General features: G+C 45.8%; 1 protein-coding gene across 2 annotated transcripts in view; it reads left to right on the top strand.

Moving 5' to 3' along the window:
- The first annotated feature begins 386 nt into the window (after window positions 1-386).
- The window catches only part of ralgps2 (Ral GEF with PH domain and SH3 binding motif 2), a 62,836-nt gene continuing 44,380 nt past the window's right edge, over window positions 387-18,842 (top strand). Inside the window, exons 1-2 of one of the 2 annotated variants that reach the window (XM_056604387.1) lie at window positions 387-536; window positions 17,500-17,639. The gene's annotated coding sequence lies outside the window, so the exon portion shown is untranslated. The remainder of the gene's footprint in view (window positions 537-17,499; window positions 17,640-18,842) is intronic. The other variant, XM_056604386.1, reaches the window with a different exon arrangement.

The raw sequence follows: 18,842 nt of genomic DNA, 5'->3' as shown, positions 1-18,842 counted from the left end.
ATATCGCAAAATAAAAATCCCATACAAACAGTAAACAGTCTAATTTAAATCGCAGACTAAACAGGTAAAAATAAAAAATGGTACTGGGTGTGTCCAAAACCCATATTTCTTCACGAAGTCAATTTACCACAAGAGGGAGGTAAAGTCTAAACTAAGAAAATAAATAAACCCGGCCAACGCAAAGTACTTGAACAAGTGGGACAATTAAGGGTTTTACCTCCTTAACTAACATACACGTTGGATTGTCTTACGAGGCTAGATGCATACACACGATTAATTAGATCGAGAATATGTTCATATTGTTTAATCAACAAATCAGCTCTTGGGTTTGGTTGAACCCGGGTGAATCCTGTTGCCCGCCTAAACTCCGCCCACGGCCCGTGTGTCTCCCCAGTCCTCATTCAAAACAGAACACAGCTGTTGCGAGGCACATCGCTCTGGTCGCTAGCCTAGCTGTCTTTCTGCAGTCTTCAGTTGCTTCATATGGGCTGGACGTGTGTTATATCCCAAAATACATTGGTGCACTTTGCTGAGAGGTGAGTTATTTTTTTTAAAGCATGTGTAGGTAGCTGGACGATAACTTTCCTATCTTTTGCACGATCACGGTCATTTCGGGAAGATTAATGGGAATATCAGCCTGCGAGCTAGCTAGCTAAGCAGCTCTTGGGTGTGTTTGTTTTGATGTACCGGATTCTCCTTTTTCAATAAGGTACTGGTCATCACTTTTGAGGATGGGGCCAAATGCGTCGGAGGCATTTGTACGAATGAAAGGTAGATAAAATCAGTCATAGAATTTGCTCTTTTAATAAGACATAACGTTAGCTCCACGTCAGTCCACATGTATACAACGTTGCCCCACCCCACCAAGAGTTCCATGAGTTGTAATCATGTGCTTAAATCATGCGCTCCCTTAAACTAGCCGAAGAGCCGAAGCTCGCCAGCAATGCATTACAACATTCATGGGCTTAACCATGTCTGCTCCACTTGAGGCTTTAGTCAAACAAAGAATTATAAAAACTACTCATAATCAGTATAATACACATTTTGTACCTGCTCCATCAGTTTGACGAAATTATGTGTTCGCTGATATTTGCAGGCGTTGAACTCGTGATACGTTTTTTTTTCCGCGCTTTATCTTTGTTTTGTGCGTCCTCAGCAGAGCTAAGCAACAGCCGTGCCCTGCAGTCTCCTAGGCTCTGCATAAACCCATGAACCCCCCGTTCGGTTACCCATTGGGGAGTGCTTTGGGTGTGGCACGATTTCATCACGGGCACAGCCCCTAGTTTTTCGCCTATGGAGCATTGTCCTACCAGATGCTGCTGCAAGTAAACAGAAACTGCAAGTTGTGACATCTAATTGTAATATATACAAGGGAAGGAAGCAACTATGCCATTGATATATTACGTCAAAAGCAAGAACGTTAAATAGAGGGGCTACACCCAATATTATCTATCAGGTTCCATCTCCAAATAAGACAGGACTATCTAGTTTTCGCTGAAAGAAGGAATGCATTATCATTTAGAAATGCATTCTGCATGTTTTCCTCTTTTTGGCTAGACAAAGCGAATAGATAGTATTGTTGAGTAGTGGTCCAATGGTACAAAGGAATCTGTCTATTAGGCCTAGCTCTTTTCTAAAACAGTTAAAAACCGTATTTGAAATCTAAGCGAAAATCGCTATCGCTATCTTTTGGTAAAAAAAAAGTTTAACAGTTATCGTGCATGTTATATTAATGGTCAAAATAGCAATGTAATGCTCATTACAGATTTAGTGCTTTCTTTCACACATTGATTTTACTCAAACCCCTCAAACTGTAACTGTTGTTGCAGTTTACATCTTTCAAGATGAGCCAGTTCTGTTATTTGTCAAACTGTATTAGCTCCACAGCATGAACATTTCACGGTCAACCCTCCTCTTGTACCTTCAGAACTCTGCCGTCCTCCGACAAAAGTCCCAAGTTTATTGTTGTCAGTGTCCTTTATGTGAGACATCTCTGCTACTTGGCCTTGTGACCCAGTTTTAGAGAGCTGAGAAGAATACACTGTATTTCTGTTTGGTGAGCTTGTGCGCAGCTGCAGCTCCCAACACTTAACACATGACCTGTAGGCCAGAGGTTCCAGTTCATATCTCCAGCTTGCCCGACAGTGCTCGGACTTCCCATCATGAAACCCCAGGAACAATCAGCTTGAGGTTCTGTAATTGGGAAAAGGAATGTTTTGATTCGTTTCACTTGTTCAGAAAGCAGTTCAGTCTACAACCATTAAGATCTGCCTGTAAGTTTATGTCTATCACACTTAAGACAAGATTTGTTATTGAAGGATCTGAAATATTGGAGATTTTAGTTGATTAATATCTTCCATGGGTTGGCAAATTGGATTTTTTGAATTAATTATTATAGCAACCTTTAGTAAACGTATGATCATTTTGAAAATGATATTCAACGCACACATTTGCATTATACATGCTGTATTATGTCTTTATAAACGTCAGCAAATTGGTGTCTCCCTCTTTATCCAACGCAATCAATATTGGTGTCTGTCAGAAATGTTTATTCTGGAGCTAAGTCTGCCATGTACTCGTACTTCTATTTGGAGAACCTTTGACTTGAATGTGTTGTTTATAAATAGTTTGTATTGGTCTTCACAGGGTTATGTCCTAATCTGTTCCTCTTCTATGTTGTTAAGCTGCCAAAAGTTTACACCACTTAATCATTGAAAAGGCAGTTATAATAGCAAGGATTTCGGTTGATTACAACCAAGCAGAACCTACAACCCCACCTGGAACCTTGTGGCCACTCAAATCCGATTTCCCCTCAAATATGTCTTCTGGAATACCCACCACCTTCCTGCTGTACTTTCCCCAGATGGTGTATCTGCATATCAGTATTGCTATCCGCCATCCGACCTCTGTAGCCTGGCTAATCCCAAGCCTCCCTATGTGTGGGGCCCCATCTGCCATACAGTGTGGTACTGCTGCTCTGGCCAATGCCTGCAAATGTGATTAGTTGGAGATTACATCTGTGGGTGAAGGAAGACTCCCTCCTGTGTGTGTGCGCGTGTGTGTGTGTGTGTGTGAGTTCCTGTTATCTTAAGTCCTAGTTAGTCTCCCTCAATACACAAGGTATGGGTATGCTGAAAACGCACACGTGTGTTGTGTCACGTGACGCAGATCAGCCACGTCGTGTCTGCAGCCGCTCTAAGTATTCCGGTGGCGACTCGCCCTGCTTCAATTTTACTCGGTTGCCCAGGGTAACCCTGTGTAGATGTCTGCCACGTCCCCTCGATACAGATGGAAGTGCGGAGTCGCATGTCGTCACTCTCCTCTGATGCCTGCATGACCCTGTGCTCTGTAATGGATTCGACCTGCTCAAGTTGAACATCCTACCCTATATACCGCAGTTCCTGTTCATGAAGAAATCTCTTACCTGTTGCACATTGCGCCCTGGCCGGTCATTGCAAACGTGTTGGTAGGACATCAGTGACAGTGCGGCCAAATTAAATTGAGACATCGCTACATGAAAACGCGATATAACTTGTTTTCTATGCACAATATTTGGTGAAAATAATCACTTTGTGTGGGGGACAACGCAAAATGAAGCATCAAACGAAGCCAATATATTGTCTCTTGCAATGATTATCAGTTTGTTCTATTCCGCGCCAACCGGCTGTGCACAGTTGCAACATAATTGGCTCTGCTCTGCTCCCTTCAAAGATTTTATTTACCATCACAACTGTTCTGTCTGCATGCAAGACTGCTGTTGACGTTTACGAGGGTATATTGCCAGCAGCCGATAGAAGCTGTTGCTTGCTTGCTCACCCATGACCCGGAATAGCCTCTCCTGTGGGTTGCGATACATCTGACGGTGCAATTCCTAAGTCCAGTTTCAGTTCTGAAATCTGGCGAGCAGCCGTGTCCGACAGAGACATATTTAGTTTAGCTTTGCACACGCTCAGTTGTACGTTTCAGGAAGTCTGGTCCCCCCCACTGCCGGTTGCTGCCAGTATTTGATCGAAGGTCCTGTTTAGGCAATGCTTATGTGGCCAAGTTGGAAAAGGTACCATGGTACCATGAAGCGCACAGACAGTGGTGACACATGATAAAAGAATGGAACATCAACCCTCCCTCCCCCCCATTCAATGCCCTCCTTCACAGCCTCACTGATAAGACTAAAACAAGCCACGCAAGTGTTCAGCGACTGTTGGCCTAGGGGGTTCAAAGCACTGTAGCTTGCACTAAACCACCAACAGGAAGTTGGTGGAAAAGGCTGTACACAAATGAAAAGGCTGTACATCATATTTCTGTCTGTCTGTGTCTGTGTCTGTGTCTGTGTCTGTGTCTGTGTCTGTGTCTGTGTGTGTGTGTGTGTGTGTGTGTGTGTGTGTGTGTGTGTGTGTGTGTGTGTTATGATGTACCAGCCATTTGGTTGTAGACCCCTCTCTTTTTCTCACTCTGAGTCATCTATGGCTGTTTTCCTTCGGCATGTGCTCCTCATGCACCACTTCCACTATCCTTGTCACCACTCGTGGCACTCAGCTCTCTGCCCTGCCACCACTACCCTTGTGTGTGGGTGGGACAAGCTTATGCAATACAGAGTGTTTTTTAAGTGCTGGGGCCAAGGGTCTAAGGTGATTGCAGGGTCTTTGCTAAAGGACCTGCTGAGGTATGTAGAATATGACAGAGGAGGGTCTCTCCATCCACCTGATACATTCAGGCTGTTCCTGATGATTTCTTGGTAATGACGCATTCCAGACTTGAACAACCTCTTAGGACAGGGATGGTTAGGTAAGGCCGGCCGGGTGAGTGGTTGCTAATTTGTTGGCACACTTAATGCAGTGTTGATGTAGTTGTTGTAGTTGTTGGTTGAGTTATTGGGTGTGCTGCTTTAGGCAAATTTATATATTCGTTGGGAACAAAGGACAAGTACCCCCCCCCCCCCCCCTGCTAAAAGCACACAAAGGTGTGTGTGTGTGTGTGTGTGTGTGTGTGTGTGTGTGTGTGTGTGTGTGTGTGTGTGTGTGTGTGTGTGTGTGTGTGTGTGTGTGTGTGTGTGTGTGTGTGTGTGTGTGTGTGTGTGTGTGTGTGTGTGTGGTAAAAAAAAAACACGCACGCCGGTCTTTATATCTCCTGGTACAGAGACGCTCATAGGCCCCTTCATCCCACCGTGTGTCAGCACACCGCTCCTCTTCCTCCTTAAGTGTTGGCGCTCCACAGCTAAGCTGAGTGCTGAGCTCCTGGCTGTGTCATGGAAAATCGTGAACCCTGTGGTGAATCCTGCAAGAGACAATAGCTTTCGCTCTCTCTCTCTCTGCTTGTTGCAGGCTTTCTGTGAGCATAATGTGTGAGCATCACGATTTGGCGGTTTGTTTGCCATCATAGGGATGGATACAAGATGGGAGTTTGTCAGTTGATCATTATTATTATTTATCTTCACGGTGTGAACTATTTTGTCAAACTTTTCCTTACACTAATAATCATTTATTTTTGGTCTCATATTTGATTCGATAATGTGAGTCCTTGTGCTTCAGAGGGCCGCCATATTATAGATGTGCTTTGCGGTGTGTCCCAGGCAGCAGCGGTGGTCTTGTAGCTGGGAGGGGGTGAATGAGTTGGGGGAGGAAGAGGAGGAGAACGACCACGACGACAAGTGCTGCAGGAAACAATGTCTTGCCTATTTTTAGTCAAGAGAGATGAATGTTTGGGAGAGACTGTACATCCGGTCTGTGTTCGTCTGCTCAGAACACAGTCATAGGGTGTGTGTGATATTGGCTGTTTTCAAAGATGGATGTCGCCAGAGACCAACGCATTTTGCAATCTGCCCAGCATATTGATCCGTCAACAGCACAACCTACAATCAATACAGAGAATGTTGGATAGGGGTGATCATCCCACATTAATGGATGTCGCTTTACAGGCAGGTGTCCTGGAATTGCCAAAACAGGATGCCCTGAAAAAACATCTTTCATTCACATAGGAGGAAGGCAGGGTCACCATTTCGGCTACAAACGTACTGTTCAGACGTGTGTGCGTGCTTGTCTGTGCTGTGCTGTGCTGTGCTGTGCTGTGCTGTTGCTCTGTTGGAGAGGCTGACCAGAGAGCAAATCGAGGGGCTCATTAAGGGAGGGTAAGAAACCAGAGAAGCAAGGGGGTGTGGTGGGATTGAAGAGATACAGCTGTGTGTTCAGCCTCAGCTGTTCTTTACCATTCAAAAACTAGCTGGGACACACACACTCTTATCCGCCGATATAACAAACAATGCTGCATTGTTTGGCCTTGTGTGAGACGGATGGAGGAATCAATCTTTCATGTGGCTGCTATCAGCCAGGCAGATGAACTACCCACTGTGTTATTAACAGTCTGCCAGGCCCAGCTCAGACAGGGCCTTGGTTTCACTGTCCTCCTTTCCTCTCGTCTGTCGGTTTCTCCTTTCTGTTTGACTATCCATGTTTTGAGCCTTAAACATTTCTGTTAGGTCATTCAAGTAAAATTTGGTTGGGGGATATACACACGGGCATATTTCCCCTGGCGCACACATATATATATATATATATATATATATATATATATATATATATTATACATCTCACCTGACCTAAATTAAGTGACTGTGTTTGTGTGCACGTGTCGGTTTTTGCATGTTCACATAGCACATCTGTGCATTAGTGTGTATGTGTTTTCCTCAATGCCGGCGTGTTTGAACGTAAAGATGACTCCTTGCTGGGGGCCTGTTCTTGCTAATCTTAGAATCGCTCCCGCAATCCTGCCTGATTTTAATTAGTCCACTATTCTTCTTTTAAGGGACCCTTTCCTTTGGGCCGCTGTTCTCTCTCCCTGCCTTGTCTCTGACTCTCGGTATCTGTGTGACTACTCCCCTACTCCTGTTTTAAGCTGTAATGGTGTGTTTTTTCATGGCCTGGGGACCGGGCACAGGGTCTTTCTAGCCTGGGTCGAATGACTTGAGAGAGAGATGGATAGATAGCTATATAGATAGATAGATATAATATTTGGCCTGTTAAGCCCTTTGAGTCTGTAATGGTGATTTAGGGATATACAAATACAATTGAATTGAACTTGCTGCACTGAAATCGTGCTGATATACGACCAGTGTTTCATCTTTAATATTTGCTTTGGAAAATGAAGCTATAATCTTTCATAACAGAGCAGAATATGTATATTTTTTTATGGCATGTCGATGATAGTACACCGTTTCATGAAGAGAAAAATACCTCCTGTTGCAAAACTTCATCACTATGTTGTCTCTTGATTAGGCTAGGCTGGTGGCTATGCAATGGAAGAGGTTTAAATATCAACCTCTTCAAATAGTTCAAACCGCAGCAATGGATGTTTACATTATACCCTATTTCAATGTTCACCATAGCCTTGCATTATCTCCTCCTCTCTTGTGAGGATTTCTTTTGGTAAGAAGGCCATGTATTTTTGGTAAAAATCTCAGTTGGAGTGCATAAGTAGAACAATCTTTTTTTCAAATGTGGTGAGCCATATTCTAGTGTGGTGCCATTTTTTTTTTTTTCACGTTTGTGGAAAAGAAGCCCAGAACATAATGTGTGGGAGAGGGAACGGGAGAAGAGCTCATGAGCGGCGATAGCACAGAGTGAAACGTTTTACGAGTCCATCTGAGCAAGTTACTTTTTTCCTTTTATTTTTTTTCAAACATTGCACCCCATACAGCCATAAAGATGAGCAGTGAGATACTGCAGTGTTTGAAACACTCCCTCTCTGGTCTTGCGTCTCTTCTCCTGCACCGCCTCATATCACTCGCCTCACCTCGTAAAACATCCGGGTCTAGGACGACTGGCTGGGGTCCGTTGCACCATGAAAGCCTCCCCTAACCAGCCTCCCATTTAGGGACAAGCTCTGGGTGATTGGGCCAAAATATCAACCCTGGTTGATGGAATATTAGACACACATGGCATTGCCTGCAACTCTATTGTTATTTTTTGAGACTGCTTCTTTGTGTCAAATGGATGACACACTTTTTGCGTAACATTTGATATTTTTGGAATGATGATATTTTGGCTATTGTGTGTGTTTGGTTAGCTCATGACATTCATGTGCTCATACTTTGTGGAGACATACCATCTCCCTTTTCTCATTTTCTTTTTTTAAAGTATAGATTTTCCTCTTAATTTTGAGTGTTTGTGACGCTTGACAGAGCCTGACACGGTCATCTAATGACCAGCCATTGTTCTGCATTAGGTGGTGAGGTGTCTTGCGTGTCTTACTCTGTCAGGTTGAGGCATGCGCTGCCTCCCGATTCAGTGTCTCACGACAAGGCCCTGGGGCCCAACTGACAACACCTCCTGGGAAACAAGCTATGTCTGGGTGCGTGCACGTTCTGTGTCTGTGCTCTCGTACATCATTGTGGGGGAAAACTTTGTGTGCTTTTAGCAGGGGAGGGGGAACAGAGCTGAAGATAAGGCTGATTAGCTCTTGGCACCATACATTTGACCTATTGATATGCTTTTCCTGCCAGGCCTGACAACTGTTTGGCTATAGCTTTTGGAGAAAGCATGTATCTGATCAAGCCCTGATTAGGCATCGAGGACTCTGGCGTCTTTGTTCACTCTACTCTCTAATGAGACATTAACTACCAGACTCTCTCTCTCACTCTCGCTCTCTCTGGAGTCATCCCCAGGCTTTAATACCCACTATGATATCTCAATAACTGGTGTATCCTGAGTGTGAGTGTGATTACTAACCTAAGCAGTGGATAACCCAATATCAACTGCTTAAGAAGGAAATCTGCAAAAAAAAGTAATGGCTGTCATTTGGCAAAAGTAAATAAGGACTAAAATAACATTTATTGCATTGAAGGGTTAACATTGAATTGAAGACATATTTGAGGCATTACGCATTTGTTTCTGTGAACAATATGCAGTAAACGTACCTGTTTGGGTATTTGCGCATGCAGGTCATGCCTCCCAAAGAAATGTAATCTTATCACAGCACTGAGATCACTCTGGTGATCCCTGACCTCGTGCTCGCCAATATCTGTCCCCGAGTGTGCGAGACGGGAGTTGGGTGAGCTTGTTTTGTTCAATATGAAACTAATCTGCAGTGACCCCAGGCATGTGATAAAACGTACAGGGGAAGAATGGTGCAAAGGTAAAAAGGGACTCGCAAGTGTTTTACTGCTGGTCAGATGCGGCACCGTGACCGAGTGATTACATGTGAACGGGGTAAGAAACATTGTTTGTATTATCATCGGCTTAGGAAGTGTGTGTGTGTGTCCGTCTGTATTTTTCTGGCTGTGTCGAACCCCTTCTGGAGGAAACCCAGTACCAGGGCACCATGCCTCTTCTGGATGAGTTGTCATATTTCTTGTGTCTCGTTAAGGCAACGCACTGTAACCGCTCACTCACTGGCATAGCAATAATGACGCCCTTGCATAGTTTTCGACACGGCACACAATACCATTAAAGACCTAAAATATATCTGTGTAGCAAATACACATCGATGAAGGCAAACTAAACCTCCTTCTGAGTATGTGTGAAGGCCGTTTGACACGGTACAGACCAGGGGCGGCCCCTCTTTCTCTAGGGAGTGGTATTGACTCTCATCACCAAAGACTCTTGTAGCGGCCTTGATGCGCCTGGTGCGAGGCGCACAGACCGTCTACATGCGGCCATGGCATTTTAGAACCGCTGATGATCATCGTCAAACGGTGGGGGTGGGGGGGGTGGGGGGGGCACTAGAGGGGCACTAGTGGATGTGAAACTCAAAGCATGAAAGACTGCAGTTGGTGGTTGTTATATACTTCCGGAAGGAAAGGTTCTCGTCGTTGTTGTTGTTGTTGTCGTTGTAGTAGTTAATTCAAATCAATATAATTAGTGTGCTCCTCCTTACACTTTCTGTGCCGCCATGCGTAGGGGGTCGGTAAGGTGTTTGTACGAGCAGACAACCACACGACCTGTTCTCAAATTATATTATGAGTAAACAACAACAGGAGCATAACATCCTCTGAAATTCGCCAATCACATCTCTGCTTTGGACTCGCGGTCCGTTGTGGAGCGTCAACATTCCAGAGTCACCCGACACGGGAACAAATCTCTGTATGAGCTGGCTCTGCGTTTGCGTTGTTTTTGGACTGCGCCATCCACTCGCAGGTCACGCATGGTGACTATATATATGAGTTTGAAGTGTTGAGTTCTGACTGCAACCCAGCAGCCTCAGGGACTCGTAGAGGAAGAGATAGAGATCCTATCGGTTTCCTCTTAACGTCATCGCTCCCACTCCACTCCTGACCACTATTGTTTTCCGGTCCTTCCTGTTAAGCGGATGTGTGAGGCAATGACCCTGACTGTTAGCATGCTGCTTCCTCTCCTCTCCCCCTCCCTCACTCCCTCCCTTCCTTGTCTTTTTTTTCCTTCTTGACAGTTTCTGTCACTGGCTAACAGTTCCACACTTGTTATTCCACACAAATCAAGAGAGAGAAAGACACAGACAGACAGACAGACAGACAGCTAGCTACACCAGACAGATAGCTACCTACGACAGACCGACAGAAAGACAGACAGCTAACTACACCAGACAGCTACACCAGACAGACAGACAGCTACACCAGACAGCGGCACCAGACAGCTACACCAGACACAGACGGCTACACCAGACAGCAACACCAGACAGACAGCTACACCAGACAGACGGCTACACCAGACAGACGGCTACACCAGACAGACGGCTACACCAGACAGACGGCTACACCAGACAGACGGCTACACCAGACAGACGGCTACACCAGACAGACGGCTACACCAGACAGACGGCTACACCAGACAGAGAGCTACACCAGACAGCTACACCAAACGGCTACACCAGACGGCTACACCAGACGGCTACACCAGACGGCTACACCAGACGGCTACACCAGACAGCTACACAGCTACACAGCTACACCAGACAGCTACACAGCTACACAGCTACACCAGACAGCTACACAGCTACACCAGACAGCTACACAGCTACTCCTGACAGCTACACAGCTACACCTGACAGACAGACAGCTACACCTGACAGACAGACAGTTACACCTGACAGACAGCTACACGTGACAGACTGACTGACAGCTACACGTGACAGACTGACTGACTGCTACACGTGACAGACTGACTGACTGCTACACGTGACAGACTGACTGACTGCTACACGTGACTGACTGCTACACGTGACAGACTGCCTCCCTGCAACCATGCCGCTACTCAACAGCTTGGCAGACTCATTTCTGGTACAGAGGACTTTGAGCCAACCGCCTGCTTTAAAACAGTTGGACTGTTAAGAGATGTGTGTCTGCGTTCCCTCCAAGCTGTGTTTCTTGTTCTGGACTGTGTTGTGGTATTCTGCGGGAACATGTGCAGCAGGGTATTCCAGGGATGGTGGGGCTTTGTCCGTTATGAAACTGAGGGACTGGAGAGGACGTGCAAGCGTGTGCTTAAACAGAAGGCATGGCCTGAGTGCTCATTATCACCCAGGGAGTTGTGTGGGATACAGGGAGATAAGGAGAGGGATTGAATAAGTGCACACGTGTTACAATAAACTGCCATCAAGGTCAAAATAATGTTTTGGTGGGATCCAGTGGTCATTTGCATAAAGTGTTTATGTAGACTAAATTTGTTTTGGCCAACTAATGTCGTCTTCTTTGTCTGCAACTTTGCAAACGTCAACGTGGATGTATATAGAATTGGTTTTCTGTACTTGCATGTTTGGCGGAGGTTTCAGAAGGCACCTCTGTCTGGGTTTAGCTGTTCTGATTATGGCATTCAGATATGGTTTAAGTATCTGCATGGCGTTTGCAACAATAAGGTCAGTAGTTCAAACAGACGGTGTGAATGACAGTTAAATTACTGTAATTCACAGTGAATAGGAATTGCTGCAATTAATCTTTGTTACATCCAGTCCCCAGACAGAAATTGATAAGTGATTGCCCGGTAGTAATACATTATTGGTCACTCACTGATGATTCTACAGTCAAACATCCACAGAGCCGGCCCTGTCAGATGCTTTCAAAGATTCAAAGCACCCCTTGGCTCATTCTGCATAACCACATTGACATATGGGTGTTAATATTAATGAACCAATGGATCAATGCATCAGGCGGGAGAATACAGCCGGTTGAATAACTATTAGTTTATTTGTCATTGGTTCTTCATTACGATGAATATCCTCCCCTTGGAGAGGAGGTATTTATGGGAGACATGTGTCGTCTGTTAAAAAGACCCAGTCCCATTGCCCCATATGATGGGTAGGTATTAAATATCAAAGAGCCATGACCGTAATGATGATTCTGTTTTGATCAGGGTCCACATTTGAATTGGTTGCCTCACTGGAAAGCGCAGTGGCAAGCTCAGGTTGGAATTCCTCCTACTTCTGCTGTTCATTTTTATCTATATTAAATAAAAAGACTGGTCACTAAATGACAGAGACACAGACCTGCGGCTTGAGACTTCCATAGAAGCCCTCTGGATTCCGAAAAGGCCTAACCTCTGGGTGCTGCAGGGGTCATATTGGACGTATCGGCATCTTTGGTATTTACTTTTTATTTACTTTAGAGAAGTTATTTTAGGCTGCTGCTGTAATCCCCGAGTTGCAGGTGTGTATTTATACCCACCTCTATTCCTATACCCCTACTTCCTGTCACAAGTCTTAATAATTGCATACTGGTGGTGTGGAACTGGCTTGCTCCGGCCCCTGTGCCTTTCTGCGACAGTTGGAACATCAGCGGCATGTTAAGTGATCGAGGGAACTGTGAAGAGGCTGTTGGCTCAGCCATGTTATGACACACACACACACACACACACACACACACACACACACACACACACACACACACACACACACACACACGTGTACGTGTACGTGTACGTGTACGTGTGTCTGCTGAGCGACAGCAGCTTGTATTGGCCTGCTGTCGGGGACAGACCTGCAGACACATGCTGTGTGACCGTGGGTACGTGCAGGCTATCATGGAGTGTTTGTTATTAGCCTGGCCCACCTAAGATCAAGCTCAATGTGCTGTTCTCCCTGGTGGCCTGGCTGTAGCCCTGGAGGCCAGTATGGGGGGGGGGGGGAGAAAGAGAGATGGGGAACAATGATCCTGAAAACCCTCTTTAGTTGAAGCCCGCTTAACATCTTAAGCTGCCAGTTTAAAATTGAATGACCGCCAAACCACTGTTGTACTAGGTGTTTTACCACAGTTGTAAAATGTGTTTTAACACTGCGGTCACTGGTAACTGGTGGTGTTTCCCATGGCTGTACTACCAGGTATTTAAGCACTGTTGCATAATGTTTTCCATAATCTAGAACAATATTCCCATTGAGAGAGGATATCTCTTTGGTGATGTTCCCGATTACACAGGGGCGTATAGAAATCAAGTCTATCACTGATCATATTAAAATGGTACTGTAGAAGAACACATACCCATGCTCCTTTTATTTAGCCCGTGTTTGTGTGTGTGTGTGTGTGTGTGTGTGTGTGTGTGTGTGTGTGTGTGTGTGTGTGTGTGTGTGTGTGTGTGTGTGTGTGTGTGTGTGTGTGTGTGTGTGTGTGTGTGTGTGTGTGTGTGTGGTGAATAAATAGCCTTTTCATTATTATGTGGAACATGTTTAACAATAGCGTGCTTTAATCATAACGAGTTTCAACAGCAGGCTGTTGACCACACTGCCGTAGATGGAAGGGTCCTGGACCACTTAATTAGGGTGCCAAACCCCCCATCTCGCCTCCACAATCCACCGATGTCAATTGCATGTGTGAAGTGGGCTTATTCTGGAATCTTAAGGATCCAAAGGAGAGCCTGAATCATGGACGCAGTTAGCCCACGCTACTTGGCATGAATATCTATCTTCAGCCAGACGAAATGGGTTGCATCTAAGAAGTATATTTGTCTTATTGAATTTGCCATTGTCAAACCTCACCATGGCCCGTCTAAATGTCTGTGTGGTCGGCCGTGAAGTTAAACCTGTCCCTGCCTAGCCCCACGTTAAAAGGAAAAAGCCTTCAGTGACTCCTCTTAATTTATTTTGGAAAACAGTTTAAAACAACACTGCGCGTGTGAGTAGTTGTGCATTACAAACACCAAATAATATGTTGATTTATACTGCTATTACAAATCAAATCCCGGACAATCATGACTGAAACCTCTTGAATGTAGTCATGTCCCTAATACCCATTTAGAAACATGTGAGGCCCAGGTCCAGCCTGGTGCTACGAGCGTGCCTCATTTCAACCTTTTTATGCTGGTGTGTTCATGGCATGGTTCGCTTGTGTGTCCAGAAGTGGTTGGGTTGAGGGTTGGGGGGGGGGGAGATTAGTTGATCTCTGTAAATGTCACTTCCCTCACTGCTCTGCTCAACACACTGACCCACTTTAGCTTCCCGGTGCTGGCGCATCTGCGGCACGAGTTTACAAATGCATGAGGCATTACGGCCCGCCGTCAGGCCGATCTGCATGCATGAGCGTGCGTGGGCCATGCACATGGCGGCGGCGCGGCGCGCACATGCACTATTTTTGGGGATGGAGACAGGATAACCATCAAGTCTTGAAGTCTCTTATTAGCCATACCTAAACCACTGGTCTCGGTCATTCCTCCCCTGTTTAAGGAAAATACAAGAACAGATTACACGGCAGTGCTCGCTTAGTGGCTGGGGACAACGACTCCCTAAAGCCTATCTCTGGCTTTACTCTGAAACCGTTTTAGACAGAATGCATCATGGGACATGATGACCACCATGTCTAGTGGTGGCTGGTCTTGCCTGGAGTGGGAGGGGAAGGAGTCGTGTGGTGGGAGAAGAGGGAGAGAAGTGGGGTGTACTGTGAGCGTTTTCTATCCAGTAAAAGCGTCCAAGACAGGCCCGCGATGCCAGTAGAACACTGAACCCTCCACCCCTAAGCACACAGTCGCAGTGTGTTGACCTTTCCCTGCGCAGACGTCTATCACAGAGATGGAAGTACTTGGAAACTCTGTTCAGCGTAGCAAAAGGAGACCCAGGACACACCTGCCAAGCTAAACAGACATAAAACCCTCGTTCTGTTTATGTTCGCTCACATGATGCTTTTTCGGCCTCTCGCTGGGACTTGAGCACGAACGTCTGGATAATGATCTGTACACATGAAAAGCAAACGGGTTTAAGGTCTGTTTTGGCCGAGGGTATGAGTGCTTGTGTGTTTTTTTTATTTAATTTTTTCAACCCCACGGGCCTGGTTCTCACAGAGCACCTCGCCCAAACAGGTTCACCTCTTCCACATGGAGCCGTTAGACCTCCCGCTTGGACCAGGTCCAATTAGAACGGCTGTTGGGAGAGAGAGTGGCGGGGTGGGGAGGATTGTTTGAGTATGGCTGCCGCTGATGCTGTATTCCTACTCTATTTAAAGCAGGAGCATCAGACTTGTCATGCACTCTTTGTAGACCAGCCAACCCTATGATCTAAATCCTAGTGTGTGCTCAACAACAATGACGAGCTTGCAGGGCGAGGGCCCCAGCAGTAGGCTCAGCACTAGCGGCCGAGGCTGGTTCTGCAGTCGCTCTCTTTTGTCTTTCAGCTGCAGCATGTCAATGTCAAAGGGAGGCTCAGGGAGGGAGGGAGGGAGTCGGGCTGATGTGTGGAACTGGCTTCGCAGGGGGATAATTTGACAGAACTGAGCCATATAATGACTGAGTCATATGCAGCCTGAAGGCACTTCCACCAGCGACAAGCCCCGGCATGAAGGTCTCACCTGTGAGTGGTCTCCCAGTCTCCCACCATTCATCTATTCATCCATTCAACCGTTGGTTCTTTTGTTTTATCAAGCAGCAAGGTCGGGTCTTAGAGGCCATAGCCCGTTTCAGCATTCCTGGTGTTCCCAGGCAGGCCCCAACACCCAACATCACCCTGCAAGTGCTCTCGGGATTTCGTGCAGCCCCTCTTGTGAACAGGGTCTGCTAAAAAGTGTGTGTGTCGAAACATTTGAAAAGTTTGCGTGTTTGTGCGTGTGGTGAGCAAGCATGTGCGATTATGTCACCTAACATAGCCCTTTTAACCCGGAAACCCCTCCAGAAATGGCTGACATGCTGAACGTAATTCTGTGATCAGGAATAGCACATTAAGTGGTAGCTACAGATCGGCTCTCTCTTAAGCTTTAGGCAATGTTGGTTTTAGTTTGCTCTAGCGAGAGCTTGTTAAAGGTCCAGTCAAAGAAGTCAAAGCACAGAGACGAATGCTGATGCCAGCCAGGATTAGCCACTCAGACGGCCAGCAGACGGGCAAAAAAATATAAAGGTGCTTACCTTTTTCGTGCAGGTAAGCAGCTCAAAGCTGCTTGCTGCAGGACACACCAGACATGAAAACTCCAAATGATAAACTTAGCCTTCTCCCCGGACGGTCCGGCCCTGTCATTTGCAGTCAGCTGTAGCCACATTTAAGCTTTTCGAATCATGTCCTTTGCAGTCGATTGTTGTGGTTTAGGTTGTGTATATGTGTTTTAGAGAGGACATTTTAACATGAATTTCTTTTTGATGTTCACTGGGATTTTATTTTCTTTCTACATATTTTTCATCTTCTGGCAGTCCGCTCTACCCTAGGTCCTGGCGCTCACTTTTATTCCCAAACCAAGTGAGACACCTAGTGGTCAAGGTCTAATATGCATCTAATGAGTGCTGGGGAAATAAAGTAGCAACTTTCACCCTTTCCATATCCACTTTCTCTGTTTTGTAGGGCATGCTGTTTATTTCGATTATCCAACATACCTTCTCGTTCTTGCATACGTTTGTTTTGAGTTGTAGTTCCCCTTGAATCAATTATTTTGGGTGAACTTCTTTACAGGGTGTTCAGCATACCAAACTACTTCTCCATATCGTTCAGGAACTCTTGTAATCCAATCTTTTATCATTGGTTTACATAAACGTCTAGTTTTTGGATTGGGTGAGCAACTATGTATGTAGGCTAACTACCACATGGTCAACTGCATACCCAAGCTATGGGTTTAAGAATAGCTCAACACGTGAATGTGAATCCTCCACCGTTTTTTTATTTCAGTTTAAGTGGCCAATTAAACTTGTCGCGTTTTTTATTCCACTGAGCTCATCGCCGACCAGGCTCACCCAAACATGATCTAGGAGGCACCTCTCATCAGGAGTGACAATAGGCCTGCATGGGCACCATACGGCACAGCTAGGATCTGAAGCTGCTGCCGAGGCCATGGTCACATGCTTTATTCTCTCTAGCAACCGCCATTCCTTTTCTGCAATTTTTTTCGTTTTGGTCCAGATCGTACGGTGATCTTGAGAAATGTGTGTGTGTGTGTGTGTGTGTGTGTGTGTGTGTGTGTGTGTGTGTGTGTGTGTGTGTGTGTGTGTGTGTGTGTGTGTGTGTGTGTGTGTGTGTGTGTGTGTGTGTGTGTGTGTGTGTGTGTGTGTGTGTGTGTGTGTGCTTTCCTTGTGCTCAGATGAATCATCATGAATCCTCTTCCTGTCTCTCTTCCTCTTTTTTCCCCTCCCTCTATCTCTCAAACAGACAGCAAGACTGAAGCGGAAGAGGAGGCCAGGATTAAAGAGGCCGCACAGAGGTGGGGAGGCCAGCCAAACGCTACAGCACCATGCGCCTGATCTGACACACAACCAGTAAGCACCGCCTCAGCTGTCCCAGCTCGTTGAGTGAGTTTGTACGAGCTAGGCTATTCATTTTTGAGAAATGCACCGCTTTCTAGGCTGAAATCTGCTAGTCGAGGACTATATTTTTAAATGGCCCACTTGGTTCTGGCCATGCACAGAACATAGGCGCGTTGAACCAAATGTCATTTTTTTTTGTGAAATGCGTCACTTCTGCAGCGCCTGCTTTATAATTGAAATGTTGGACTGCTGCTACCCTTCAAACCTCGAACAAACCCCAGTATTCAGATGCTCACAGATTATACATGCGTTACTCTGTGATAGATTGAGCCCATTGTTTGTAAATCCTTGCAGAACATTTTGTGTCACTGACAAGTTGGTGTCTTGGTCCAGCATTCTCGAGCACAAACACAGACCTTTGTGAAATACTAATGATGAGAAGCAATTATTATGTGTAACAAATTGAACAAGAGCTAGAAGTTCGGATTGAAACGGCACATATAGCATCTGAATGTGTGCTTTTCCCTCCCATTTTCTTTAAACATTCTGCAACACCTCAGGGATCCAGACTAGGTAACTTTTTTCACTATAGGAGCACTTTGGCCCCTAACTGAACATTTTAGGGCCAACAATTTTAGGGGCACACCGTAAATCAACATGCCAATGGGATTTTCTCCTTTTCTCACTGTATTACTAATACATATTTTAGGTGCGGTTTCCAATTCTGTTGCATTTTTTTTTGATTCTCATCTATACCAACTGTTTCCAAGTGTGCGCGCATGCGTTCAACGAGCATGGAAGCGACAGTATCACGGGAGTGCGCCCGCTTGACAGGACGCTTCGCCTCTCTGCCCGCTAGCCTCTCCATTGAGAATGCAGCAGGCGCGACAAACGCCTCCTGTGTGAAAAGCCCTTTATGGCACATATGTCCTGACCGGGTTCGGGTACCCGTGGGTACCCGAACCTGGCGTTCCATATAATGTGTCTAATTTTCCTTCGGGTGCGGGTCTGGCGTCGATATCAATTTATAGCGGGTCGAGTTTGGTGCGGAATGTAATTCGCACTACTGTCGGAGACTCGGAACACGGGTCGGATGCGGTTTTAAGTATTGTGGGTGCGAGTTTGCAATATAAGACCCGTGCAGGACTCTGGCACTGGCACACTAGCCGCAGATCCGAAGAACGAGTCAATAGTTTGGTCACAGAGACGATATTTAATATCGTATATCGCACACATTTAATCTCTAGG

Source organism: Gadus chalcogrammus, chromosome 12 (assembly GCF_026213295.1).
Source record: "Gadus chalcogrammus isolate NIFS_2021 chromosome 12, NIFS_Gcha_1.0, whole genome shotgun sequence".
Lineage (NCBI taxonomy): Eukaryota > Metazoa > Chordata > Actinopteri > Gadiformes > Gadidae > Gadus > Gadus chalcogrammus.
The sequence above is the reverse complement of the archived record's forward strand: the minus strand, read 5'-3'. Positions and strand labels throughout refer to the sequence as shown.